Source organism: Rattus norvegicus, chromosome 7, assembly GCF_021556685.1.
Source record: "Rattus norvegicus strain SHRSP/BbbUtx chromosome 7, alternate assembly SHRSP_T2T, whole genome shotgun sequence".
In the NCBI taxonomy this organism is placed as follows: Eukaryota; Metazoa; Chordata; class Mammalia; order Rodentia; family Muridae; genus Rattus; species Rattus norvegicus.
The window spans coordinates 24,602,231-24,629,450 of NC_141540.1; the positions used below are offsets into that span (position 1 = coordinate 24,602,231).

Below are 27,220 nucleotides of genomic sequence, written 5' to 3' on the forward strand. Positions count from 1 at the left end.
TTCCAGAGCACTGGACAGAACAGCATCGATGCCGGCCTGGGTATCATGTCCTGAGCAGTGGAGCAGGGTACTGATTGTCATTAGGCCCAAGAAAAACTTCGAGGCAAAGCTAATGCAATTATTATTCAATTTCCAACATAGTACGATGTTTATATTTATTTATTTGTAGAATTTATTCATATGTACAATCTTGTTCTTGGGCATAGGACACCACTTCATGGGAAAACTTTTCTAAGAAATGGAGGTCTTGACACCTCAGTATCCTATCATTTTTTTCAAACCATCCTCTGTTCGTCAGAAGAAGCTGGAGATGACTCCAGGCCATCTAACTTTCTTGCTGTATCTTTTCCTGCAGAGTCTTGGTATATGTGGCCACCAATCTTCTATGCCACATGAGTGCCTGAGGGTATAGTAGGGAGAGGCTTTTGCCTGTTCTGCTGCTAAATTTTTAGTCCACTGAATCTTGTTCACCTTTTTAAGTTTAGTTTGCTCTGATTCCCTTGTTGTTGAGTAAGTACAGGGGAAATGTTCCAAGAATATCTATGAGCCAGAGACCCACTACGTGATCTCTGATGTCTTTGAGTTACAGCCTTCAGAGGGCAAGGATATCTTTCCAGTAGGGCCAGAAAGGCTAGCTCCCTAAAAACAGTAGTAATATGCTCAGGACTGTTGTGGGAAATCTTAGAAACAACTGAGATGTCCCTCAACAGAGGAATGGATACAGAAAATGCAGTACATTTACACAATGGAGTTCTATTCATCTATTAAAAACAATGACAATGAAAGTTGCAGGCAAATGGAAGGAACCAGAAAATATCATCCTAAGTGAGGTAAACCAGTCACAAAAGTTCACATGTGTGTTCAGTAAGTGGATATTAGGAGAAAAAGCTTGGAATACCAAAGATACAGCTACCAGACCATGTGAAGCTCAAAAGGAAGGGGGATTAATGTATGGATTCTTCATTCCTACATAGAAGGGGTAACAAAATAATCACAGGAGGTAGAGAGAGGTATGCACTTCAGAGCGAGAGGGAGGGGGTGGGGAAAAGGGGAGCAGGATCAGGTGTGAAAAGAGACAGGGAGACATACAGAGGATCAGAAAATTACAAGAATGTGTGCAGCAACGCGGAGTGGGGAACTAGGGTAGCCACCAGAAAGTTGAGATTCTAGCAAAGCAAGAGGCTCCCAGGACACATGGGGATCACATTAGTTGAAATACCCAACAGTGGGTTGCAAGATCCTGTAGAGAGCATATCCAGAGTTTAGGCATGGTTTGCGCCTCAGGCATGGGGCCACCCACTCATCTCAAAAATATTAACATGGAATTAATTGTTCCTATCTGAAGGAAATGCAGGGAGAAAGAATGGATCAGAGCCCTGTGTTCCTTAAGTACATTGCAGGGATCCCTGCCCCTAGTTGAGAACACTGTCCTGTATCAAGGCTGAACTGCAGATACATGCCACAGAGCTATTCCACCTAAGTCTGGTGTACTCATCCAGTGGGTTCACAGGAGCTCCATACTGAAGTATGCACATGGAGTCAATTATGAGAAGGAGTGACTCAAGGGCTGCTGATGTCCAAATGCCTGACCCAGATCTGGCTTCACCTTAGAAAATCTGTATTTCTGGAGCCTCAGGTAACCAGATATTAGCCATGCTGGTCATTGTTTTGGCTCATAGGCATCTCCAATGGCTAGGACTATGTATTGCCTCTCTCTTCAACTACCTACTGTTCATTAGTCTGAAATGAGATGATAAACTCAACAGCAAAGGACACTGAAGTACCTATAGGCTTTGACTCAATGAATAAATGTCAGCCTGCTTGATCCATGAAAGCAAGAGCTTCTAGTTCTACATCTTCCTTTCCTTTGCTCCTTAAGACGTCATGACCAAGGCAAGAAATTTGTAAAAGATAGTGTGTGATTCAGACTCACGTTTACAGAACTAGTACATTGTGGTACAGCAAAGGAACAGTTGAGAGCTCTCTGGGCCACAAGCTGGAGGCAGATTGGAAATCACTGGGAATGACTTGGGCTTTTGAAATCTATAAAACGAACCCTAGGGACACAGCTCTTCCCCAAGAAGCACTGCCTTATCCTTCTGAAACAGGTTTACCCACTAGGAACCCAATACTGAATCACATGGTTCTATGGGCACCAAACCCCTAAAGAGATCCTTAGCATCATCAGAAGGAAGGAAAAGGCCCTGATGCAAAAGTCTAGACCAACACTGTGGAGATGTGCTGAGGGCACTGTCCATTTCATGTTCACATGGAGCATTTTTGCAGAAGTTATAAGGGAAAAGGAACACCATGTATATAAGTCTGTAGTCTGGGTTGGGGTTTCATCCCTATTGTCCAGGGAGCTGTTTTTTTGCATCCAAAGGACTCCTATGTACCAGTCTTGGTTTAATTTCTAGTCTATGTGTCAGGATTTTCCCTGGACCTGTCAGCAGAGGCCAAGGAAAGTACTCAACCTCGCTGCATGGCCAGCCTCTTCAGAAGGACAAACCTCAGGAGTAATCATAGCTCCCTGGGCTTTACATTGTAACATTAGCCTGTCCTGGCCTTGCAGGGACCTGACAGGCATAATCCTACCACCCTGGAAACACAGAGGAGCATCAGTACAACATTTGTCTCGATATTACTGTTCTCCAAAAGTAAGAGCATCCAAATTTAATGTTCACATTCCATATCCTGATGACATCTGTATTTTATTTTAATCTTTGAATTCTCCTCCTGGGAAAAGATTCTTGCCACGTCTGTGAAGAACATGACCAGAAAGTATCTGAACAGAACCTAACATCAAATAATGCCCCCAAATAAAGCCCAAACCACTTATTAAATGCAGGAAACAGTGGACACTTACTAGAGCAGTAAGGAGTGGACCAGATCTGAGAGGGGAAGACAAGAGATATAGTGGCCAAAATCAGTAGACATAGTGTCTAATGTTTATGACCCAAGGTTAGAGTGAGGAATGGATGGAGACCCACAAAACAGTGTCAGGAAAATAAACAGGCCATGGGTAAGAGAAAGCAAATAAGACACATTGCATGCACAAGTGCATTCACAGAAGCTTGCACAAACACGCGTGCGCACACACACACACACACACAGATGGAGAGTGAGTGTGTGTGTGTGTGTGTGTGTGTGTGTGTGTAAACAGGACATTAATGAGGTGTCATTCTGCCTGGTTCCTTTTCTGAGCTATAGTGAACAGTGCAACAATGATGCTGCATGTCTGAGTATCCCTGCATCACATCGATGGATCAGACAGCTGTCCTATTTTACTCGTTCTGAGGGACAAAATGGCTGGCAGCCAGTGGGGTGGCCCCAGTTTCACTTCCCACTATCAGTGTGTAAGCAACCATGATTCTCCCTGTCCCACCCATCGTTTGTTGACCTTGGTTTCCTTGTTACCTGTCACGGTGGACAGGACACAGGTCACATAAAGCACTTTAAATTCCTCTTCCAGGATGATGAGGATGGGGAACACTTGTTTAAGTATCTACCTTTGAGGGTCTTCTTTGGAGGACCATGTCTTTAGTTTTCTAGCCCCTGTATTCATTTGATGACAGGGTTGGTGTGTGTGTGTGTGTGTGTGTGTGTGTGTGTGTGTGTGTCCACATGCACACTCACGTGTGTAGTTTTATGTGGGTCAGTGGTGTCTGCCACAAGACAGAAGAGCTGGCACGGATGAAATAGGTTTAAAAAATTCCAGGAATTCTCCTAATTGAAAAGTGTAGGCATTAGTTACAACTCAGGCCTACTGGTCTCAGAACAAGTGACATGACATTTCACCAGGATGATGATGTCACTTAGGACAACACCTGAGATCCTCCCCCCTGCAAATGAAGCATCCTAACTTCTCAGATTGAGCCAAAGGGCAGCCTTCTTCCCTGGATCTCACCTCACCTCACCCCATGATGTTATGAAGTTCCCTGTTCACAAGGAAAAAGGTCCATGAGTTATTTCACCGAGAATCATGAGAGCATCCATTTACTGGGCTGCAATTCTCCCAGGAAGAGTTTTCTCTTAGGAAGTGTTCCTTACTGGATCTTGGTACCATCCAGCAGTCTGGGTTTGAGGTTTCTCTGCAGGTTCTTAGCATGCTACCGAAGATTCTGTTGGCTATTAATTGCACACTATATCCTGCCCCTGACTTAGTGACCCTGGCTCTGGTCCTGGGGTTCCATATAATGTGTAAAACACTCACTGGACAAGCACTGTCAAGTCAGGGGCCAACCTCCTGGCCTATGTCAGCTTTGATAGACTTTTCTTTGTGGTGTAACCCATGTGTGTCCTCTTGAGCAGCTCTCAGGTCAGTCTTAAGTGCATCTCAGGGTGTGAACTCAGGATGCAGTCTTAGGGTGACTTTGAGGTCCATGCTCAGCACCCTGGTGCTCTTCACCACCACAGAGGAAGGGACTGACCAGGAAATAGGCAGCAGAAGGGTTGAGTAAGAGGCCTGGCTTAGATGAATCCCAGAGTATCATTCTTGATAAGACTCCCGGACTGACAGGTTTATTTTGGCTTCTAGGAGCAGGAAATCCAAGGTTAAATATTTCCCTGATACACTATGGGAATGGTCAGAAGTCCAGGCCTAGGGATCTGATCTCCTGTCCCTAGTCCAGCACATAGGTAGGAGGAGAATACATTCTTGCATGCCCTGTCTTTAACGTGAACAAAGACCATGTGATTTCGGGAACCAAGGCAGTTGCCTCATGATGCTTGTGACTTGCAAGAGAAAGAAGCAACTAGAGCCAAGGTACAGATGGAGGCTGAGGCAGGCCCTGCTTTGGTTCTGCTTCAGTCAGAGCAAGAAAGCCCATCAGTCCAGCTGTGTGGCTACATAGGTCATGATACCTGGCACTTGATCTCAGTGTGTGTCCTACACTTCTGCTAGCTTGTCAGCCATCCTGTGTGGTACTCAACCAATCCTGTATATTCCAGAGACTTCCCCTATGCCCTTGGTGTGCCAGTTCCTATAAGGACAAGCTATCTTGTGGCTGTTCTGTTGTGGTGCAAGATGTCATGTAAAGGACTTTCCTCTTGCGAGAATTGAATCATCTGGTCCCGGTCACATTCCTGATCTGAATCCTCCATACGGAGGCAGATGTGCTCTTTCAGACTGGTAGCTGACACCTAGCCTGCTTTGGGCCATGAATTCAATCACACACTCCCTCCTGTGTTCCTCTTCCTTTCATTCTAGATGTAGAGTGTGGTGTGATGTCAGTATCTCCTAGAACCACCCATGACACCACCCTAGGGCCACTGTACTGCTCTGCTGCCCTGCACTAGTATTCTACTAATGGTGACATCCTATGGAGTTTGACAGAGAGCATGGCAGTCACAGCACTATGGGTCATGGAGAGTCTCCAGTGGTCATTTCAGTGAATGGCAGCTCCCAAATTCTAACGGTGGAATCCCTGAATGATTCCACGTAGGTGTAGTGTTGCTGAGTCCTGGACCTTTAAATAAATCTGTAAGATTCTCATGTCAGACACCTTGTCCTTGTATTAATTTCTGAGTGTTATCTGTACTGCTTTGAGCTGTGGGTTTCTGAATTTGTAGGGGAGAATCTTGAAAATATCAGGCTCTGAGCCTTGTTCCCAGTCAAACAAGTTTTAAAAGGGCCAATAACCACACAGGACAGAACTTCAGATTTAATGGTAACTGTGAGTCCAGTCTATTTCCAGCCCCTTAAAGGGGTAAAAATCTTTCTTGGACTATATGTCAAGTGAGATAGCATAAGGACCCAACACTTCCAAAATCAGGACTTGCAAAGTTATACAAAGGAATGTATGAAAAAAGGCCTGTGGATACCTGGGCACAAGATTCGTGAATCTGCTATCCACAGACACAAGTTTCACAATCATAGTCCTAGTTGCAATAGCATCAGCCACAGGCTTCTCCTGTGGAGTGGGGCCTTCTTCATGATCTAGGCTTCAGACGTAACCTTTGACCTGAGTCTGTCAGACCCTCTGTAGGCTGGAATGTCCAAGGAGACTTTGGTCCTTGCACCTTTATCCCGTGTACAAATGCTTTCAAATATTTCTTAAAGATGTGACTTGGCCTTAGATGGGCCAGGCTTCTTGGATGTAGTCCATCTTCTAGGCCTGGGCTCATCAGGTAGAACAATCTCTTCAGTATCAAGAAGCTGAATGTGGAGAACAAAAGGAAGGAGATTGTGTAAATGGAGGGAATATTTTTTTCAGAAGATATGTTCCCAGCTCTTTCCCAATAGTTTTTGAACATACCAGACATTCTAGCACTCTACCAATGAATAAGAAAACCCTCATTGCCATTCCTGTCCCTCTAACCTGATGTCTGAAGGATCAGAAGCTCTGAAATGTTAGCCAAGGGGATATGCAAGAGCTGAAGGAGTCAGACAGGGAGCTTGTGTGTGCTCTATCCACTGTGTCAGCAGCAGCCTTCTTTTTTTGTGGAAAGAGTTGATTTCTGCCATGCTGCCTGTCCAGAGGCTTTCTAGATATCCTGTAGAAAATGTCAGGGTCAAGCACTCAGTAATTCTGTTGTTGGTTGCCCAATTTTATTCTGCATGGCCCATACTAGGGAACAACATGACATCTCCAGGTCTTTGTTCTCTTCCCTACAATGGGGTAAAAACTGGAAACAACCTGTCAGGGGTGTCCTCAAGTATACATCAAATGCCCGGTCACTTGTGGACAGACCATGACTGGGGATCAAGTTTTACAAAACTTTGAGAATGGGTGAGCACAGAGAACATGAAGATCCTGGGTACTGAGGGAGAGAGACACAACTACACCTTCAGGGACCTACGCCGAGTTATAGAAAGCATCACCTGTGCTATCAATGTACAGAAGACAAGCAAGGAGACCCACTGCACATCCTGCAGTGATATGACCAAGATTCCCCCTGGAGACTCAAAAGCTCAAGGTCTGCGACACAAATATAAACACAACCAGCGGTGAAGATGATGGACAAAGGGTTCCTTCTCCATAGCTGAAAAATGTCTAAATGGTACTTCTGAAGAATGCCCAGTCTACTGTGCACAGCCCAACAGTCATACAACAGAGTTTATATTTTAATGTTACTGTGTGCTCTCTATTTCCTGGTCTCATAGGAGCATCATGAAAATGTAGGGACACATTGCAGATATGCCACTGTCCAGAGTTTTCTTCGCAGAGCAGTACCTTGCTAAAGACACAAGCAGAGCCCTAATGACCCAAAAAACTCCAGTAGACTTCTTATGCCTTTTGTGCAAATGTGGGGGAGGAGGGTAAAATAAATTTTCTGGGCACTTACTTAACAAACAAAGGGTCTAGATCACCTTATTATACTTGATAAAAGTCGCCTGGAATCTGCTCATCATGAACCAGAAGAGACTCTTTCGTCCAATGACTGACAGATCTCTACTCTCCACCAAGATTGGCTTATGAGGGCCCAAAGATGTCATTGCCATCCAAGGATGATCTACTTTCTGGAAAATGAATTCTCAGAGATGGACGGAAGGTTTATACATGATGATAAATGTTGGGAAGAAGTCTGGAGGGATCACATGACTTGGTAATGCCACAGACAGGGCTCAAAATGGAGGCACACAGTGGTCTACAAAACAGTATCTGTTGAGAATCCTAACTCATCCACCATCCCATAAAGAGAAACTTATCACATACTAGACTGTGCCTTGATCAGAACCAGTTTGGTCCAAGATGAAAACCTGTGAGAGAGTAGTGAGGAGAAAGCCAGCTAAGCATCCAGTTCTCATTGTGCACTGCCACCCACAGTAGAGCAGTGTACACATAAAGCTTGACCAGTGATTCCAGACTGTGGGTACCTGTCCTGCCTCACTCTGCTGAAGTACCTTGAACTCAGGAAAACCCCACAACTCACTCAGCTTCTACTTAGGGTATATGCCAGCCGACCCCTCATTGCAACATCATCCAAATTTTGTAATGTACCAGATTATGGGAAGGCTGGTACTTCAAAAAAAGAACATGACATAGTCTTAGAGACAGCAAGGACACATGACAGATAAGGAGGATAAAACCCTAAAAGATGACAGTTACCAACAATAAAAGGATCATTTATGACATCTAGTAGGACCATCTATCTTTACACAGTTGTGGGAATGCCAAAGGCTTTTAGTAGATTTGTCTTTCAGTACTGCACTATAACTGTATGGACTCTGCCTGGCTATGCCTTAGCCCAGCCTTTTAAAAAGGACTATTTAGGCTCCACACTAACAAATGAGTTCTCCAAATTTTAAGCACCATCTTGAGCATCGCATATTTGAACACATCACTGAGAATTTGAGACTATTTCACAACTTTTTTCTTTGCCCTCGTCAGTCTCATGTCTTCGAGTTTCCTTGACAATTAAGCCCATGAGCACAACATTGCAAGTGGTCTTTTCAACTGCTTCTTGCAAGCTATGTTAAACTGACTGCACATCAGACAATACAAGTGAGAGGGTCTTCACAGCAACCATCTGAGAAAAATGACATAGTCTGCCTGCCTAAAGCAGCAGGGTCATTGCTAAGAACCAGAAGGAGACATCCCCAGGAATCACTGGCCAGATGCGACAGAGCCAATCTTGGGGGTTTGATAACTAGTAGGGTTGGAGCAGTGGTTCAGGAATATAATGGCTTAGAAAAACAGCATTTACTGTTTGTGAATACATCTTGTATGTAGAGTTTTATGTTGATTTTCATGAATGTTCATATGTACCAAACAATAGTAAAAGCATTTAATGGCATTATGAAGAGCACATGGCATTTCAGGATGCAACCTCCAAAAAAAGTGGTAGTACCAAGCCAGATTGAGTCCACCCTTGAGACTGGGAAAGCTTAGAGTACAGCATAGCATTCTGTGAACCCAGAGAGCATGGTTGCAATGTAGCCACAATGTGCAGCAAATGGAGGCACAGCAACATTAGAGACCACACTGACCTGTATCCCAGTGGCTGCCTATGTTAAACTCAGAGGATCCTGGGATTTCCAGGGACCAGAAAGAATCAGATATGTGATCCACAATTTCTTCTTGGGACAGAAGAAATTGACAACCCTGCTCACATCTATGGGAGAAGGAGCCCACCTCTCCCCCGAGTTTTAAATAGACAGAAGCCTCTGCTATGAAGAGTATAGGGCGTTGCCCCTTTAGAGACATCCCAATGTCATTGCTTCATGTCCCGAGAGGATATGTTGATCACAAAGGTCAGCTTGCAGTCATGGTCTCCCTCTATTTTGGTCTTAATAGCTAAATTCTCTGAGGATCATCATGAGAGGATATGTCACCTCTGCATTCCCTTCAAGTGCCAGCTCATCATCTGGACCTCAGAGAATTGAGAGATGGATTAAGTGCTCTAATTAGTTTGGAGGTGAGATCTGGGCCATGTCCGGAAAGAATGGGGTGTGAGTTACTGTCTTTTGCAATGGATGGAATTGCTGCTTTGGCTCACCTCAAAAGGCCAAGGACATGATGGAGAAGCTGTGAAGACTTACATGGTGGAAGGATATCCTGAGATATCATTCCCTTGTCTACTATACAAGGAAACCATACAGAAGGAAGAAGATGTCCACATGGCTCACAGTAAAGCCTGCTGTGACAGGCCTAGTTGTGAAGTGAAGTGGGCTCATTCTAGAGTTGTTAGGAAACAGGGCATGGCTGACATCTGCCCATGTTACACAAGAACGAAGCCTGCTGTGACAAGTCTAAATGTGCAGTAAAGCAGGCTTACTCTAGAATTGTTAGGACACTGGGCATGACCAAGAACTTTCCATGTTACACAAAGAGGGTGGTATGAGTTGGAAGATATCGAAACTGTGTCAAGGTCATGGCTGTGAGAATGACTGAAATGGGTGTGTCTGGGGAGGAGACTGTTTTCAAAATAAGCCAGGAGGAAGGAAAGATCCTGAGACTGTGGCCTGTCAAGCAGGGACTCAAATGTGGCCCTTTCCTGTGAGACTTGATGAGTTTCACTGTTGTTGGGGCAGTCACTGTCAGGAGAGACCTCAGAAGGGCCTTGGTTTCCCCTTCACACAAGGACACAGTGTATTACTTAACTCAGTCATGGACAGACATGGGTACATTTACCAAGACACAACCAATACCCTGTCCTTCCATATATCAATAATTTAGAATCATTGAGTTATTATTCTAGTCAGTATCTAACTCACACCTGCATCACATAGGATAAAGATGTACAGGGAACATCCCTTAAAACAGTTGTAGGGAGAGTGGTGGCACTTGTCATTTGCAACAATGTTTCCAACCTCACTTGCTTAGGATGTGGTACAATCAAAGAATCTGCTCTAAGTACAGGGACCTCAGACTGCTCGTAACAGTTTCTTTTTACATGAAATAGATACATGTCCTCCATGCCTCCTGAGAACAGAACCCCAGGACATCAGCTATGTGTGGTATGAGAGGCAGAACTGAGCTCCACTTTGTACCCTCTCCTCTCAGAGTTGTTTGGAATCCCAGTATCTCAGCAGCAAAGACTAGGTTTCCTAAGATGATCATCTTACCTTCATCTAATAGATGAGGTCCACAGTGATGGTCAATTCTAATTGCAAGGGGAGACTATGGAAAGACCATAAGAATGGCAATCTCAATCTTGTCCTTCAGATTTGTGGAGAACCTCTGAGAGCCTCATGTCAACAGTCATCCTAACTGTAACACCTTCACTCATCTTCTGGGAGGTAGGACTATATAGATTTCTTAGTGATGCCTAGAAGACAGAATTGGAAGCGTTATGGTGTTAGCCCTCAGACCCGTTTCCTTCTGTGGACTCCCTTCTACCTTGTTGTCCTCATCTCAGAGGCACATTGATCCTTGAACAGATTGTTGGTTATTTACAGTAGATGGAGGTCCCAGCGAAAAGTCACGTGTTTTTCAAAGCATCATTTATCCATCTCAAACTCTCTGTCACAGTCAGAGCTTGGCCTTCACTCTTTTGACACTTGCTCCAACTTCTTCACTGAGTGCAGCACACTAGAATAGGCATGACCTTTGGAGAGATGTGGTATATTAAATGTTAAAGGTGGAGATGGAAGACAGAAAACCCAACATGGGTCAAGATCATGTGAGAAAGTCCCGCCCTTTGCTTTCTGGACTCCCAACTTCTACAGAAGTTGTGAATGATACTAACAAGAAAGGAATGAAAACAAGTCCTGTTCTAAGTTTTAAGTTCCTTCTCACCACTGAGTTAAGATTGGGTTACTGGCTTGGACTTCTCACAGGTAAATAAGAGCACATTGTGTATGGGCTCTGGGTACCTTCGTGTGGGCTTACACATCATAAAGTGTTATAGATGGAATAACTTACCCATAGAAAATTCTGGCAAAATAAAGGTAGAAAGAACAGTGGCAAATAACGTACTATGCTAAGAGTCGATATGACTTAACATTAGAGAACTAAGCTGGGATATTGAGGATCTCCAAATCTACAACCAAGACAACTCCAGTAGACAGAGAAGATTGTGTTGTTGCGACGGGTATCCAATGAAGGAGAACAGCACATCTGTGGGCCAATGCCTTGGCTCCTACTCCCGAGTCCAGTCAAGTATTTCTCCAGCATGTACTGGCACAGCCTCTGATCCTTCAGGTTCTTCACCTACAAAAGCTTTTCCAATAATAGGTAGTAGAGTTCAGTTACTAGGTCCTTTATGAGTTTGAGAAAGACCTCACTTGAGTTAAACTTTGACCTTCACAGGCTCTCCAGGAAATATACATGCTACCTGCCTCCACATGCATGGATACACACACACACACACACACACACACACACACACACACACACACACACAGAGAGAGAGAGAGAGAGAGAGAGAGAGAGAGAGAGAGAGAGAGAGAGAAAGAGAGAGATAGAGCAAGGGAGAGACAGATTGATAGACAAAGAGGCAGCTAAGCAGTAAGAAAGAGAACAGGAGAGAGTCAGAAACAGATGCCAAGAATGAGAAAAAGACAGAACAAAAGATATAAAATCCAGAGAAGAGATAGAAGAGACACTACAGACAGGATGTAGGGGAGAGTGAATAGGTAAATGAGAAAATATGTAAATAATTTAAAATGCTTTGCAGGGCTACATGTTCTCAGTGCCCACACCATCTGTTTAAATTAGGGTAAAGTATATAAGCATCATACATACGTAGTAGCACTGATTTGGACTTACTCTAAGAAGCACAATCTAGCTGCCATAAATGCCATGAAAGCCCGACAAGTTGCTAACCTTTATTGGTGGGAGGGGCTCCACAACTGTCAAAAGACCTGGCAGAGGAAACAGAAAAAGAAAAAGATCAACCTGAAGGACACCAAGTCTGCTGTGAAATTTTTATCTCTGCCTAGAAAGTACTAGTCAATGACACAGTACATACATCATAGTGTTGAGCTGATGGCTGAATGGAAACACTGTCAGGTATAATATGGGGAGAAACTGAGAAGGCCAGAAAGGACACTCTACAAGATGTCAGCTTTGACCCTAGGTAAAATGAGAAGCTAAAGCCTCTAGTCACATATCTGACAGTTTTCAATGTTGAGCAGCGAGGTGGCCACTGGGAGAAATTCATGATCTTTAATTATAACTGTCAATTAGTACAGGAAACGTGACCTGGAGGGAGACTCTTCACAAAGGAATCCTCTAGATGATCCTTCTCCTGTGAGCAAGTCTGTAGAGAATCGATTTTATGATCTTAAATGACATGGGAAGTAACAAGAATTTTAGCAGTGCCACTCCCTAGTCTTAGGGAAAGACTTCATAAGAGCAGAGGCCTTTAGATGAGCACTAGCAAGCAAGCCTACATGCATGCATTAATTTCTCACACTCCTGCCTGTGGATAGAACATGGGTAGCCCCTTTGTAGTGCCTTAGCTACACTGTGCTAATGCAGTATACCAGGAAGTATTAAGTCACTGGATTGAAATGAAACTAAAAATATTTTGTTTCAGATAATCACACTGACACTTAAAAACAACAACTCAGACAACAGTGGAAGTTATCTGGTGGTTCTCTTAGTCAAATTTATCAAACTGTAGCTACCAACTCTTGCTCGGTAGGACCAGGTGGACATGGCTTCATTCTCTATGAATGTCTGATCTCCATTCATATTCTAAGAAAACCAAGAGAAGAAGGCACTCTGCAACAGCTGGATACACAGATTTCCCACATTTAAGGAATAACCAATAACACAAAACGCCATCGCATTTGCTCTTGGACCTTTCCCAAGCCCTAACCAGCAGAAGAACTCTAGATCTTGGCACTGAAATGGATGACCTATATGACACTTGATGGTGGCAACCAGGGAAGGAAGGGGCCATACCATGTTGACCAGATATCCACACTGCAGATGCTTGTGACGATGCAGATGAGGTTGCTTGACACATTGTTGGTGCCCTCCTGTCTGCAGACAGAGGCTTTTGTTTGGCCTGCCTGGTAGCCATATTGAGCAACTTCTTGTGGGAAAGCACCAGGATCTGCAAGGGACAATTGAGAGTATGGAATACCATGGGATGATAAGGACAGCGTCCCCACTACTTCTTCACATAATGACACTGTACTGAGACTCTGGAGAGAAGATGTGTAAATAGAGGAGAGGGTGAGCATCCCAGGAAGACAGTCACAGGGTTCAAGTGCCCAGAAGTAGAGGACAGCAGAGGGTAGAACTTTAGAGGATATTCCCATGTTCCTACACAATCAGGTCAGTTCTGGTATTGAGTATTTAGTTCTAGTATTTAGAAAAGAATTAGAAAAGATAGAATCAAAGAAAAGTGTTTTTCTGTGCTGATAACTAATCACAAAATCTATAGTGCTGAAGGATACAGGGATGACTGGATCCAGTAGCCCCATCTTGTGCTGCTTCTAGGCATTACAGAAGGCCAGCTATTCATCACACTGTGTTAGTCAGATTCCCGTTTTACAGCACTAAGCACCCTCTATAGAAAAGGAAGCTGGATCCCAGAAGTCAATCAGAGTGGGAGAACGATCCTGAAGTGGTAGGCAGGACTGCAAACTGACCAGTGAATATCTGAGTGTTCAGGGAGAGCATTCATAACCTATGATGTTCAAAGAGTGAGGAGAAATCTGCCCACACCAAAGATCCTGAAGGGTCTCTTCATGGGACACGCCACCCAGGGAGCCCTCAGTCTCTATCAGCACTTCAGGGCTCTATTCATGCTAGGCCTACTAATTTGATGCTGGAACTAAAGGAACTTTGGGAAGTGGGTTGAGATCAATCACATAGTGAGAAATCCACATGGGACCTCCCCATCTTCCTCACCTGGTCTTTCCTTTGACGTGTAGACACGGTCCTCTCTGAGACAGAATGTTCCAGGAGATTGAAGAGTGTATTTTTTCACATATTGAACTAGATTTTTAAATCAATAGCAGCATTAGCTACAATTGCAGTTCAAAATCAGAGGTCAAGTGGTTTTGCCTTCACTGAGAGATCAGGTCCAGACTTTCAGGTCAGCCTGTGCTCACCAGTGACAAACAGGGAAGGACTTTGGTGCACAGCCTCGGGATTTGGGCTCCAGGCTGTGTTGCCTCAGTCAGAAAAGCCTCATGGCCCTCGACTGCTTTCATTGGATGTCAGAGTCATAGTTGGTGATATCTAAAAAGAGGACAGGGACAGAATGTAAGAGAACAAAGGATTGAGCTAGGTCATTCCACCTGTAACAACCCAGTGTGTTATTTGTATAGCTAAGAAAATTCCTGGACAGTAAGAGTGTGTGCTGAGGGAGACTGAGTGTCTGCATGGGAGATAAAGCCAACTACAGTGCTGGTGTACAACCAAGGTTCAGGATTACCTCTGGTGACAGTTTTTATCTGCACTCCTTACTGGCTTAGAAACTGACATGCAAAATCAACGATGGTTAGCCACGTGCAGCAACATGGCCTGTTGTTTCTGGGATTCCTACACTGTCTCTATCAGGATGGCCTCCTCATCTTCTGACAATCCCACCACCAGCACAACAGTAGTGCACACTTCAGGCCTTTGGCAGGTGGCAATACCCAACACTCCCAGGGTCTGTGATCTGCGTGGAGAACAGCATTTCACTAAGAGATGAAACACAATAAATTTCCTTTTAGGGTGTCCATAAATATCTATCACAGTATCAAAGACACTCGTCAGGTCCAGTCATTCATGATGGCTGCCTGTCACATGGCTGCCATAGCCTTCCTTCTCATGCCTTCTTTCTCTCCAGGCTCAGTTCGACAGAGCTGTCTTCTCAGGGACAGTGTTTCCCAACAACCTGCACAAGGATGCGAACTGACAGTTTTATTACTGTTTTTACCTGTTTTGATGCAGACTTACCTCACCACCTCTGTCTTCCTGGATGTCCTGGACTCTGCCAGAGTGTCAGCTCCTTGGGCACAGCTTGTTTGTCACACTAATGCCACTGGGATCTGGCTTCTCCTGAGAGCCTTACACGTCACAATGCTTATTGAATGGCAACTGACAAAAGGACAGATGACACCAATTCACATAGACAGTTTACAAGCTGTGCTCACATCTAGAGTGAATCTACATCCTTACTCCTTGTGGGTAAGAATGACAGGACTGTGAAGAGAGCAATGGCTTCCATGATAGTACCTGAGGACTGGAGCAGGCAAAGTCCAGGACGTGAGGAACAGGTTGCATAGCAAAAACGTGGAACCCAGCTTTCTCAGACATCCCACAATTTGAACACCATCCCAAGTAAAAGCAGTGGTAGTGGTCAATGGTCCAGAGCCAGTGACTGACCTACAGAGGCCATCCTCTGTGCTCTTCAAGTCTCACGACTGGGAAGCAAAGCTGGGGAAGAGTCAGGGAGAAGTTGTTGTCATTGGCTAGCAGGGCTGTCACTAGGAAGACACCAGAATAGAATGAAGGTCTGAACAGGGCCTCAGGGATTGTACCATGTAGCTTCCAGGTACAGTTTGGCCCCACATCACTTTTGCCTGCAGCCTCCCACGGTCACATTCCTCCTCTGCTTTCTGTTTCCTTGGTGACAGAAGGCTAGGTCTCCTACATGCACAACCATCATATGAGCTTGAAGGGCAGAACAACCTTGTTAAGGATACATGGGCTGAAAGAGGAGATGGTGACAACATTGCAGCTTGAACTGAAGGCAAACAGATCCAGCTACACTGTTCATGTCCAAGTTCACTCATACAGGCATTAGAGTGTTCAGCAGCCTCCCTTGTCTTCAGGCTCCACATCATGGCACCCTGTGTTCTATATGTACTCGGGCATTCCTCTTGTATCTTTTTGACCTAATGAGAACAAACTTCATTCCTTAGACCCCAGAGTCCATCCAATGTACTGTACATTCTCGCACACTGAAGTCCTCCAGAGCTGGATTCTGGACAGAATTCCTGGAGAGGCCTCAGAAATCTCTGTACAGTCTTGGCTTCTGATCACCAGAATATTAATTTGATTGGATCAGGGTTCCAAATGTCTGTTTTCTTCTCTTGACTCAGTTGAAGAGTATGGGAAATAGAATTAGCAGAGTGTTCCAGGCAGTTTAAGAAGTCTGTAGGAGCTAACCTGTTCAAGCTCCCTTAAAAGACAATGACAATGGAAAGGAGGAGGCCTCCTTGGCTTTCCTGTCTGCAGGGTTTCTCAACAGGGTTTCTCAGGAGTGACCTTCACTGATAAAGGTTATGTTTGGTTTAGCAGGAGGTGACCCTTGGGGCTCCTGATGGGGTTACAGGTCACCAGAACACCTGTCCCTTTATCCATCATAACTTTTGGCCTCTAGTGGTTTGGCAGTGTCCCTTGCTCTCAGAAAGTGTTCTAGTACTTGCAGACAGTATGTTTCACAGTGATTCAGGCCTTTGATGTTCTCTTTCAAACTGGGTGCCCTTCAAGAGTTCAACATATGTGCATGCTCGGGGCCTCTTCCTTCCTGATGAAATTCTCCACTCAGGAAAGATTCTGGTACAGGCAGACATCCTATTTCACAGTCTTTCGAGCTCAGAGGTTCTCTCAGAAACAGCATGACTTTTAAGTGGTCAGGATATATACACTATTTTTCTCATGTGGACCGATGTCCACATAGACAAGACTATTTCATTTCCTGGGTAATTACACAGAGTGAGGGATCTTTCTGTGCACCCCAGAAACTTACTACTCCCCTCTTCTGGTCAGATGCATCGTCCATCCAAACCTGGTGGATTCCTGCATGCTGGTTTGATTCATATCCAGAAGGAACACTCAGCTCTCACCCTTGCAGTCCACCTCCTTTGAGGCCTGAGCATCTTAGTCAGTATTAAAAGGGAATTCAATTTTTTTTTGCACCCAGCATCCTACTCTCATAGTCCTCATGTCCTTAGTGTTCCCGCAGCGACATTAGCACAGTGTTGGGGCAGGCAGGTTGGTTCATATGGAGACAGGGGAATCCTCACATTATTGTTAAGGGCAGAATGGCACTGTTAGGTAGTCTATTGGCTCAAGTGCTTCTGCCATAGATATGGACAAACACAGCTGCTCAGCCCATCCTGCAGCTGTCACAGGATCTTCCAGAGACTGTCCATCCTGAAGGTCCATACAGACAAATGAGGACATGGAGGTTCAGATCGACTTTTCATATGTGTTCCATGAATTGCGGAACAAGATTCAGATCAGAGCATGGGAAGGAAAGGTCTTCATCCAGATAGGAGATAGAAGGAATTGGAGAATGAAGATAAACGAGGACCAGCTTATGTATCCTATCAGAATGAGTGTTATTTGGTCTTGAGGTACAGGGATCGAAGGCTTCTCACATCTTCTCACCTGATTTCAGATGGTTTGGGTGGCTACCAAAGAGGCCCTGTTCTTGTGAATCAAGTTTGTGTGGATAATCCTCTATCATTATGTACATACTTCATTAGGGGATAGGCTGTTGTTTTACTGTTTGGGCGTACGGAACTAAAGTGTGGGAACCAGTCTCTCCCTGGTCTACAGATGCTGGTGTCCATTCTTGGCAGATGCTCCACAGTGATAGAGGAATCACAGAGCTCTGGCCATTGGTGTTCTTCTGAGATGCAGGGAGACTTTGAGGGGGCCCATTAGATAGTTGACCATTTTTCCTCTGCCAGGCATAGATCATCACTATAGATTTCATATGGATACTTGTCCCTGCGAACAGCAGTCTCAGTTTTTCCTGCATACCTTGCTCAGGTAGGAGGATTTTAGTTTGTGTTTTCAGTCCAGTGTTGCTAATTTGAGTTGGGATCCTTAGCAACAATGAGCCACTGTCCTTGTACTCAGGAATCCATGACTATCCTGGCCTCAAATGCACCATTATCTGCAGTAGGGAAGCTGAAGGAGGGAAAGAAATTAGTTGTGAGGGGGACTTAAACCCAGGTTTCCAGGACAATGACAGAATAATCCTTTCTCAGAACCTCCGACTGAATGAGACCTCCCTTTGTAGATTATAACTAGGGGAACTGCGAAAGCACTCAGGAGGGAAGGACACTAGAGCAAGTACAGAGAAGGGAGAAGTTATGGATCCTTTCCCTTTTCCTGAATGACTAAAGACTGCACTTGAGAGAGCCAGAGGCCATTAAGAACTGCTAAGGCCATTGACTGCTGGATGTCAGGATGTTGTGTATCAGGAAGCTAATGGATCAGCATGTCCTTTAGGGTGAGAGGGAAGAGTCCACATGTGTTGTTGGGCTTTGTCTCATGCTGACTCTGGGATACAGAGAGTGCAGACACTCTATGTACTGTCTGAATTTAGGTTCCAGAGGGAATCTATTGACCATCATCTGCAGATAAACACAGCAGCTACAAATCATAGAACTTAAACAAATGGAGGATAGAATTGATGAGGAGATGGTGAGTGGCTGAGAAATCTAATAGATACCCGAGTGAAAGTGTGAAATAAGACAAATTCAAGTTTTCCACAGATCCAAGTGACCCGGACAAGTGCACACCCTGATGTGACTGACATGCCAGAAAGGGATTGCCCCTCCCCATATGGGTTGGACACTTTCCTGGAAATTTGGTCAACTTTAGGCCATTGGGATGAAAATATTTGTTTATATTATGCCACTGCCTAATTGTCCACTGCATTTATAGTACATTTTCTTGATTGACTAAGTGTGTAGGGATGTATGGATGGTAGCTCATCTGGCAGTAGGAAAGAGGTCAAGGAAATCATTGTGAAGAAGCCAGTAAAGAGCACCAGTCATGACCTCTATTCTTGTTTCTGCCTCTAAATATCTACCTTCAGTTACTATGACTTCCCTCATTATATTTACATACATCAGTTTTAAATTACACAACAGTTTCCTCCACAGCCAAGCAAGACCCACTGCTCAATGTTCCTGGCAGCAATGAAGACAAAAACATTTGGTGAACACTTGTTGGACTGTGGCTCCAGCTCAGGGCAGCCTAATCCCAGAAGATTCATAGTAGCTTCCTAACTTATTGAAAATTCTCAGCTGGAGAAATCTAAGGAGACCATGGATAGATGGTGAAACGTGAGAGAAAAAGCCAAGTCAGTATAACTGGGCCGCTTTTCAGCTATACTTTAGAGTAGAAAGATATTTCTATGACACTGAAAATGTTGTCTTGAGGTTATGGAGCCATTGATTTGGATGGGAAGCACGAACACACACACACACACACACACACACACACACACACACACACACACACACACACACACACACAGATCCATAGAGGTGCCTGGTGACACTTTTTACTTAGAACCACCACTGAGTTTGAAACGCCTACAGGTGCATGTGAAGGAAGGTTGGGGCCTCTAGACTCAGGGATGCCACCATGAGCCCCATTTCTATTTGACTCTGTTCTTTTCCTCTGTTCTCTTCACTATCTTATCCTTTCCAATCCTTAGGACTCAGGAGAGTGCACCCCTCAGGTCTTTTCCATGTGTGGACCTTCAAGACTGAGAGAGCCTGAAAGTCAAGAGGAATTTCAGGAGTTTTCACCTAAAGGAGAAACTTACAGTTTATTCTTAAGTGACTCAAAACACGGCAGTATCAGAAAAAGACACCATCATATGCATCATATACAGAGATTGATGCTGGCTGTAGGTCACACAGCTTCCACCATGGCCCTCTGTGCCTTCTATTAGTTTCTTCCAGGGTCTCTCCTGCTGTAACTCTCACAAAAGTGTCTCTTCTGATGCCCTGGACTACCATGCATGCTCTTTTGTCTCTTACCAAGTTAGTTGTTTGCATGCAGAACTACACCATCAATTTTGTCTTCCTGATTTTCCTGGATTCTGCCAGGTTATCTGCTGCTTGGGGACAGATAGGTCTTCAGGCCTAAAGATCCCTGGACCCAGGAGTGAGTGAAGGATTGGGACAGAGCACATTTTTATTCAATGACTTCTGACTGGATAACTGATCATAGCATGACACAGAGTAAACCTAGAGCACAGGATTGAATCTCAGATCTCATTTTGACACTGGAAGACTTGTTCCAGTTAGGAAAGAATGACGTGAGGCCTATGAAAGAAGACTTAACTTTAGCAATGAACTGGACACACAGATGCTGTAGGGGAAGAAATTGAACATGCTCTGCCCACAATGCAAAGAGCAAGCTGGATGGCTAGGACATTGAACCCTAACCATGACGAAGAGCCCACACCCTGGCAACAAAATCCCATGGAAATGCAGGGACATATGTCATGAGGCTAACCTCTGACAAATGAGGAGAGTCCCAGCTCCAGGCTCTTCAGATGTGGAAGAGGACTGTGTGTCAGAAAGATGGCAAATGCTTAGGGAGCAACCCTTCTAGTTTCCCAGGCTTAGCCGCTTTGAGGTTCACTCACAAGTTTTGCATCTTTCTTGGACACAGTGAGAGAGATGCGCTGGGTGCCTACTCTTATCCTTCTCACAGGAGAGCAGGTCACACAAGCCGAGTGATCTCCATGATAGAAGCACTGTGTATTATTCTCTAAATCTCCGTGTGGCATCCTTCAGCCCAGCACTGAGACTCATACTAGACATGGTAGACAGAAGCCTGGACTTTCCAAAGCTGGAGCACTTTTGGAATGTGCTTCACGATCACATCGTGGAGGCACTTAAGCTCTCACACCTGAAGCCCACTTCCCATGTCCCTCAAGTCTACTGCTGTCTGCTGCATACAGTGCCCCAAGCCTACTACAGTAGATTCTCAAGAGGATGGCTAGTTCAAAGAAATTCGAGCTTTAGAGTGAGACCTCAGTGAGTTTGGTTTGTATGAAATACTGGGAAGGTGTGTCCTAGGTATGTAGCACATGTGGGAACGTGAATAGATGTCACTTTGAATGCCCAGTGGCCTGATCAGGAGCTGACCAAGCCAGCACATGCACTGCAGCTTAGGGAAAGCAGCAAGAACAGAGTTGTGGACTGAAACTTCCCATTTCTGCTCCTTGTGAACTATGGAGCAGGCATTTGCTGTACTCACAGGGAACATAGGTCTCCTTGTTGGTAGCATACCAAATGATGGGAGGAAAAGAAACCTAGGAGCCCATGGGTCTGTGTCCCGGGACATTCAGTTTGAGGTTTAGTTGCCTTGAGCCTGGTAGCAAGGAAGATCCCCTACCAGCTATTCAGCCCTGGTTAGTAGATGGTAAGTAAGACTATCATGACACTGTACGTCCAATCTCTGAATGCCAGATTGGAACTTCTGGTGACACTGACCCCTCTCTGCTGCATGCAGGATACATAAGAACTGGGTATCCACAGCTGAATCCCAATGTATTCATTCAAGCAGCATTGTCAGACCTCACAGGACTCAGTACACTCCGCCTGTCCAGTTCAATTGTAGGGAGACATGGAGGTGGCCCCTTAGTACTTTGACCACTGTCACTCTGCCAGGCACTAGGTCCCTAAGCAGAATCTCTATCTGAATATGTTCCCCATAGAGAACAGCCTTATATGCCCCCTTTCAGACTGGCTGTACCCACAATCACTTGCTGATTATTGCTAGTTTGTTTACATCAGCACCACCTAGGAATTCTCTAAAAATATTTCTTCCTCAGATGGTACGGAAATGAGCATGGTTTTATCCAGCTGGAGTAGACATACTTCTCCCCAACCCAAGAGACCCCATGTATACTCTTCTGATATTTCCAGTGAGAATACATGAATAAAGACAGAGACAATAAAATTCAGAGTGGAGATGCACCCTCCCACATTAGCTTACCTTTTATATGGTACTGCTTGCTGCCTTTTTCAGGGGGGCCACTCTCTTGGAGGATCTATGCTGGGGTTTTTTCTTTGGAGCCCGAGGGAGGCAGCAAAGTCTTGAGAGACAGTCCCTGATTCCTTTGCGGAGTCTCTTAAACCATCCCATCGTCTGAGGGGGAGATGACTTATTCATCTCAATGTCCTGCTTATGTGGCAGGATTATTTCAACTCCCAACATGTTGTTGTAGACGCATGGGGAAGCCACAGGTCTTGAGTGGAGGGCACGGGTAGAAGTGCTTCTCTGCTTCTTAGGATAGTATACCGCAATGGGAGGCATGGAGACACACCTGCCCATATTGAGTCCTGATAGAATCAGGTCAAGAGGATTCTGTTCCCTTGAGGGCTGTCTGTGGAGGAGGCCAAAGTTGGGCTCACTGGCCCTTCTCCTGAGAGGAAGGCCAAAGATAGAGGGATGTGCTGGTGATGGGGGTGGCGGAGGGCACGGATCCCCAGGCTTGGTTTGAGTGATAGATGCAAGATCATACCCTTCGCTTACATGATTTTTTAAGCTCAAATATGCCCCCATTGGCTCATCGTATCTTTTCTTTTGGAGGGATTCCAAGATGTCCTTGGCATTATACCCCATGCCACACAGCATTTCTATAATTTTGTAATCTGGGTCAGTCATTGTCGGGATTTTAAACTCGCATTTCTTGATCCATGGGTGATTTTCAATTTCCTCTATAGAGGGCCTCATTTCTGGGGAAACCGTGAAGATTTGATGTATCAGGTTTTCGAGTTGCCCAGACAGGTGATGTGGAACGGTATAGGTCCCCGTTGTAATCTTTTGCTCAATCTCATTGATGGTGTTTCCTCTGAATGGAAAGTAGCCAGTGGTGATGAAATATAGGAGTACGCCCAAACTCCACACATCAGAACTCTTGCCATCATATGGCTGCCGTAATACCAGTTCAGGGGCATTAAAGCCCCTGGTTCCACAGTGCCTACTCAGTAATGTACCAGGTCTGCATTTGACTGCCAGGCCAAAGTCGATCAGCTTAACATTGCCCACTCCATCTATCAGTATATTCTGTGGCTTGATGTCTCGATGGACAATGTCCAGACTATGGCAATGTCTTATGGCAGATACGATCTGTCCGAACATTTTCTTCGCCTTTTCTTCTGGCAGCGGACCCTCCTCACTTATTAGTTCTACTAAGTTGCCTCCTGGAGCATATTGTAAAATAAAATGAATCTGGTTCGCTGTAACCAGGATCTGGAAGAGGGAAATTATATTTGGATGGTGCAGTAACTCCAAAGTGGTCATTTCGGACAGAATTGCCCTGATGGTCTTCTTGCTGATCTCTACCGTTTTGATGGCAACCAGGGCCTGTGTTCTCCGGTGCCAGGCCAATTTCACACTGCCATATGAACCCTGGCCAAGAAAGAATGCCACCCTATACTGACTGCCCAAAGTCTTTTTAATAGAAGTGATGTCCATCCCTGTGATCTGGTGAACACAGGTTGCGAGTTACAATAACCAGTCAACTAACAAAATACACAGCTATCAAGGAGTCCCACAGGTCAACGTTAACCCGCTCCCTGGTCCGTATGGACAAATTCAACAGGTTGGCCCACTGTCTTATACAGAGGACACTCATTCTTACATCACAGTGGTTCTTTGTGAGGTCACAGCATGAAATGCACCAAATAGACAAGGCTGTAAACCATAGTGGCTGTCTCCACTCTGGGCCTCAGGGAACTTTCCATTCTTGTGAAAAGGAAACTAGCCTCTCTGAGCTTCTTTCAGCAGATCAAAGAGTCAGTATTTACTGTTTAGCAATTACAGGCAGTACTGTGCTGCACAGGGAAGTGCATTAAAGCTTTAACCTGGTGTTGGGGATTTAGCTCAGTGGTAGAGTGCTTGCATAGGAAGTGCAAGGCCCTGGGTTCGGTCCCCAGCTCTGAAAAAAAGAAAAAAAAAGCTGTAACCTAAGAGAGACTTTGATCACCTCTCCAGCTGCTCTATTGGCCCCTGAGGCTCTGGTTAGAGGAGCAGCACCTGGGAAGTGCATTGAGGGTCCAATATCAGATCGATTATTTTGTCCTCCTCACATTATGTATGCATTCATTCGTTCATTCATTCATTCATCCATCCATTCCTATTTCTTTCTAAAAGTAAGACAGAATGACGGTTACTCAGACAGTTCAGAAGCCTCTCTGCAAGGAAGGGGAGCTGGTAAATCATCTAAAAGGAATGAAGCACTGGGGACTTGAGAGCAGGAGGGACCCTGAGGTGCCCATTGTGAAGAGTTTCTTCTTGGCTCTACTCACTGACCCAATATTTTAGTATAAACTCCACTTCTGGCCTTTGATTGTGGATCTGGTACCTTTTGTTGTCACCTCTTGGTCATTGTCCTCTGAAGTTTCTACTTCCTCCTTGCTGTCCCTGCCCTGATCCAGGAAGTTCCTGCTTCCACCCTGCTGTCCCATCAAATCACCATGGCTGCCATCTGCTGCCCCTGCCCCCTTGATATCTTTCTGGGGGTCCTTTCAGCTCTGGCTCCTCAGTGGCCACGGTGAGCTGCCAGCATCTCCAACCGTGCCACTTCACCTGTGTTTCTGTGTCTGCTTCAGTGCAGACATCAAAACAAACTTCCAGTTTTCCTTTGAGGAAGACCATCCCCTTTATTTTGGCATCGATGTTCTTGCCTAGCTGCTCCTCAAGTTCCTTCCAAGCATAGCTCAGTTGGACATCTCAACAAAGCACTGCAGTTACATGGTCTCAAAGGCTGCTGGGCAGTGGATCAGGGAGCACTGGTCGACCGATGTCGCCCCTGATCTGTGGAGATAGAGCAGCTACCAGGTCTCTACAGCTCCTTTCTCCTCAGTCAGCGTCTCAGCTGACCGCTTGAAATGGCCAACGGCAGTGGGGGCAGAGTCCAATAGTCTGATGGCATCTTTGCTGGAGGCTTTCATTATTTGTTTCAGAAGGAAGACCTATTCGTTCAAATTTAGTGCTGGCTTTCCGCTCCACCTGGGGTAACTGGTACTCTTCTTTGGTAAAAGCAGTTCAAACCCCTATCCTTCCAGCTCTGCCTCTTCTTCTTGAAAGATCAAAGACTCCATTTCCATTGGTGTACATCTATGAACAACCAGGTCACCTTCGGGGATGTCTAACCCACTTGCAGCCAGTAAACCCACAAAATTGCCATTTCAGCACCTTTCAGGGTGATTTCCTTTTGCTTCTGCAGAATGTCCCCATGTAAGGACTGGGCATTCCTGCTTTATGCATGTGTTTTGTGACAGCTCCTGCCACTGTTCGTGGATTCACAGAAGTTGAACATGTCCCCTTGAGGACCACTGTAGCCTCGGAACACATCCCCACTCACCACTGTCCTCTCTGTCTCCTGTGCTCCACAGTTAAGGCTGCTTTCTGAGTCTTTTCCCAATCAGGTCCACCCGTTCATACGTAGGTTTTGTATATTTTTAGCAACATTAAATACCCAATGAGACCATGTTGCAGAGAAAAAGCAATGTTTGGGGGTTGCCTTCAGAATCGTTATTGTATGCTATACATAAAATTTCTTCCACTTGATCTTCAAAACCAGTATCTAACATCTGGTCATCTTCATCCAGGACAACATGTTAAAGTTTGGTGAGATCTAGCTTGCCATTCTGCAAGTGATCCTCAATATGAGCTGGGGTCCCAACCAGGATATCAATCCCACTCTGCACTTGTTCTCGTTTAACACCATAGGGAGTTTCACCATAAAAAAACACTGATAGCTTTTATCGATGTCACTGAAGTCTTTGGTCATTTGATTTGCTAATTATCTTGTAGGTGCAGCACTAGTATCTGATTGGCTTGGCCTCTCTTCCTCTCTTGAAGTCCACCTTTAAGTTACCCAATCAAAGGGACGGCAAAGGAGAAGGTCTTCCTGCTTACTGTCCATGCCTGGGCAATGAAGTCTGTCTCACTGTATACATGACGGAATGTCTTGGTTTTTAGAAAAAACGGGAAGTAAACCCCTCAAGCTTTGAGCTTTGAGAAGCTTGACAGTCTCTTCGGGTATGGGAAAATTAGAGAGAATCCTTTCTTCTCCATGAGTATTTCCTTTTCTATCTCATTACTATTTTCTTCCCCAGGAGCATCCCTGGAGTTGGAGTTTGGTTCGGAATGGGAGAGGACATTCTTGAGCCTGGGCTGTTCTCTCCCTTGTCTCATTAACTTCTTTCCCTTTCTTCTTCTCCTTGGGCTTGGGCATGTCTGCCTCTGCTTCAGAAACTTCCTGGTTTTTGTCTCTGTTTTATTTTTTTCCCATTGGCTGTTTTCTTCTCAAGGGACTCCTTTTCTTCTGGGATGTTTTGCTTTTACAAGCATTGTGGTCTTGAGGCTCATCCTCCTTCTTGGCCTTGTTGGATTTAGCAGAACACACATCAACTTCAGAAGGCCCTTTCTCTTTCACTGTTTTTGCTTTGGAGGAACAAGTCTTTTCCATTCCTTTCGTTGCTTCTTCTGTCTTCGATTTTGGCTTCTCCTTTCTACTTTTCCTCCTGCTTGCGTTGGCAGCATCTCCTCTTTCAGAGAACAGAGGAGTTGTGGTCATCAAAGTCCTTCAACATAGACAGGAGAACAAAAGGTGACTTTGCGATGCTGGAGTTTATGCAGAAAGATGTCTAGCCATGAAACAACACGAGAGCAAGGTGCATTCTCGGTTCTTTCCCAGGCCATATCACTTAAGTTCCAGCTGCTGGACCTTGGAGATAAGCACATCCAGATGAACACTAGGAGTTCAGCTTCAGCTTGTTTGGGAGCAACAGGACTTCTCAGTGAATATCTCTTTGGTGGCTCCAGGTGGAAAAGTCAGACCCCTTTATTTGTACCTCATGCAACATGGGATCTGAAGAGGTAGAATGCTTCCTCCCTAGGTATATGCACACTGGTACAAGACTGACATGCTGTCATGTTTGTCAAGGAAAAGGTGTGTGTGCCTTTGCCTGTTTAAGAGGACAATGCTTCTGGTAGCTTTTCATAGGGATCCTCTAACTTGTTGACTTGGCATGATTTGAATTCTCCCAGGTCCTCAATCTACGAAGTGTTGATATAAGCCACTGGTCAGGGGATTG

General features: G+C 45.0%; 1 long non-coding RNA gene and 2 pseudogenes across 2 annotated transcripts in view; 1 reads left to right on the forward strand and 2 right to left on the reverse strand.

Annotated features, from left to right (window-relative positions):
• LOC148004545 (uncharacterized) overlaps positions 1–27,220 on the forward strand; it is a 102,899-nt gene that overhangs the window by 49,998 nt on the left and 25,681 nt on the right. The gene's annotated exons all lie outside the window — the stretch shown is intronic.
• LOC148004546 (putative sperm motility kinase W pseudogene) lies at positions 6,453–23,707 on the reverse strand (annotated as a pseudogene). Its single transcript, XR_015624546.1, has 10 exons — positions 22,107–23,707; positions 15,878–18,263; positions 15,573–15,773; positions 15,294–15,434; positions 14,256–14,588; positions 13,299–13,452; positions 12,213–12,250; positions 10,785–11,606; positions 10,511–10,713; positions 6,453–6,495 (listed from the first exon to the last, which is right to left on the reverse strand). The product of XR_015624546.1 is annotated as a putative sperm motility kinase W pseudogene (transcript).
• LOC148004547 (nucleolar RNA helicase 2-like) lies at positions 24,557–26,729 on the reverse strand (annotated as a pseudogene).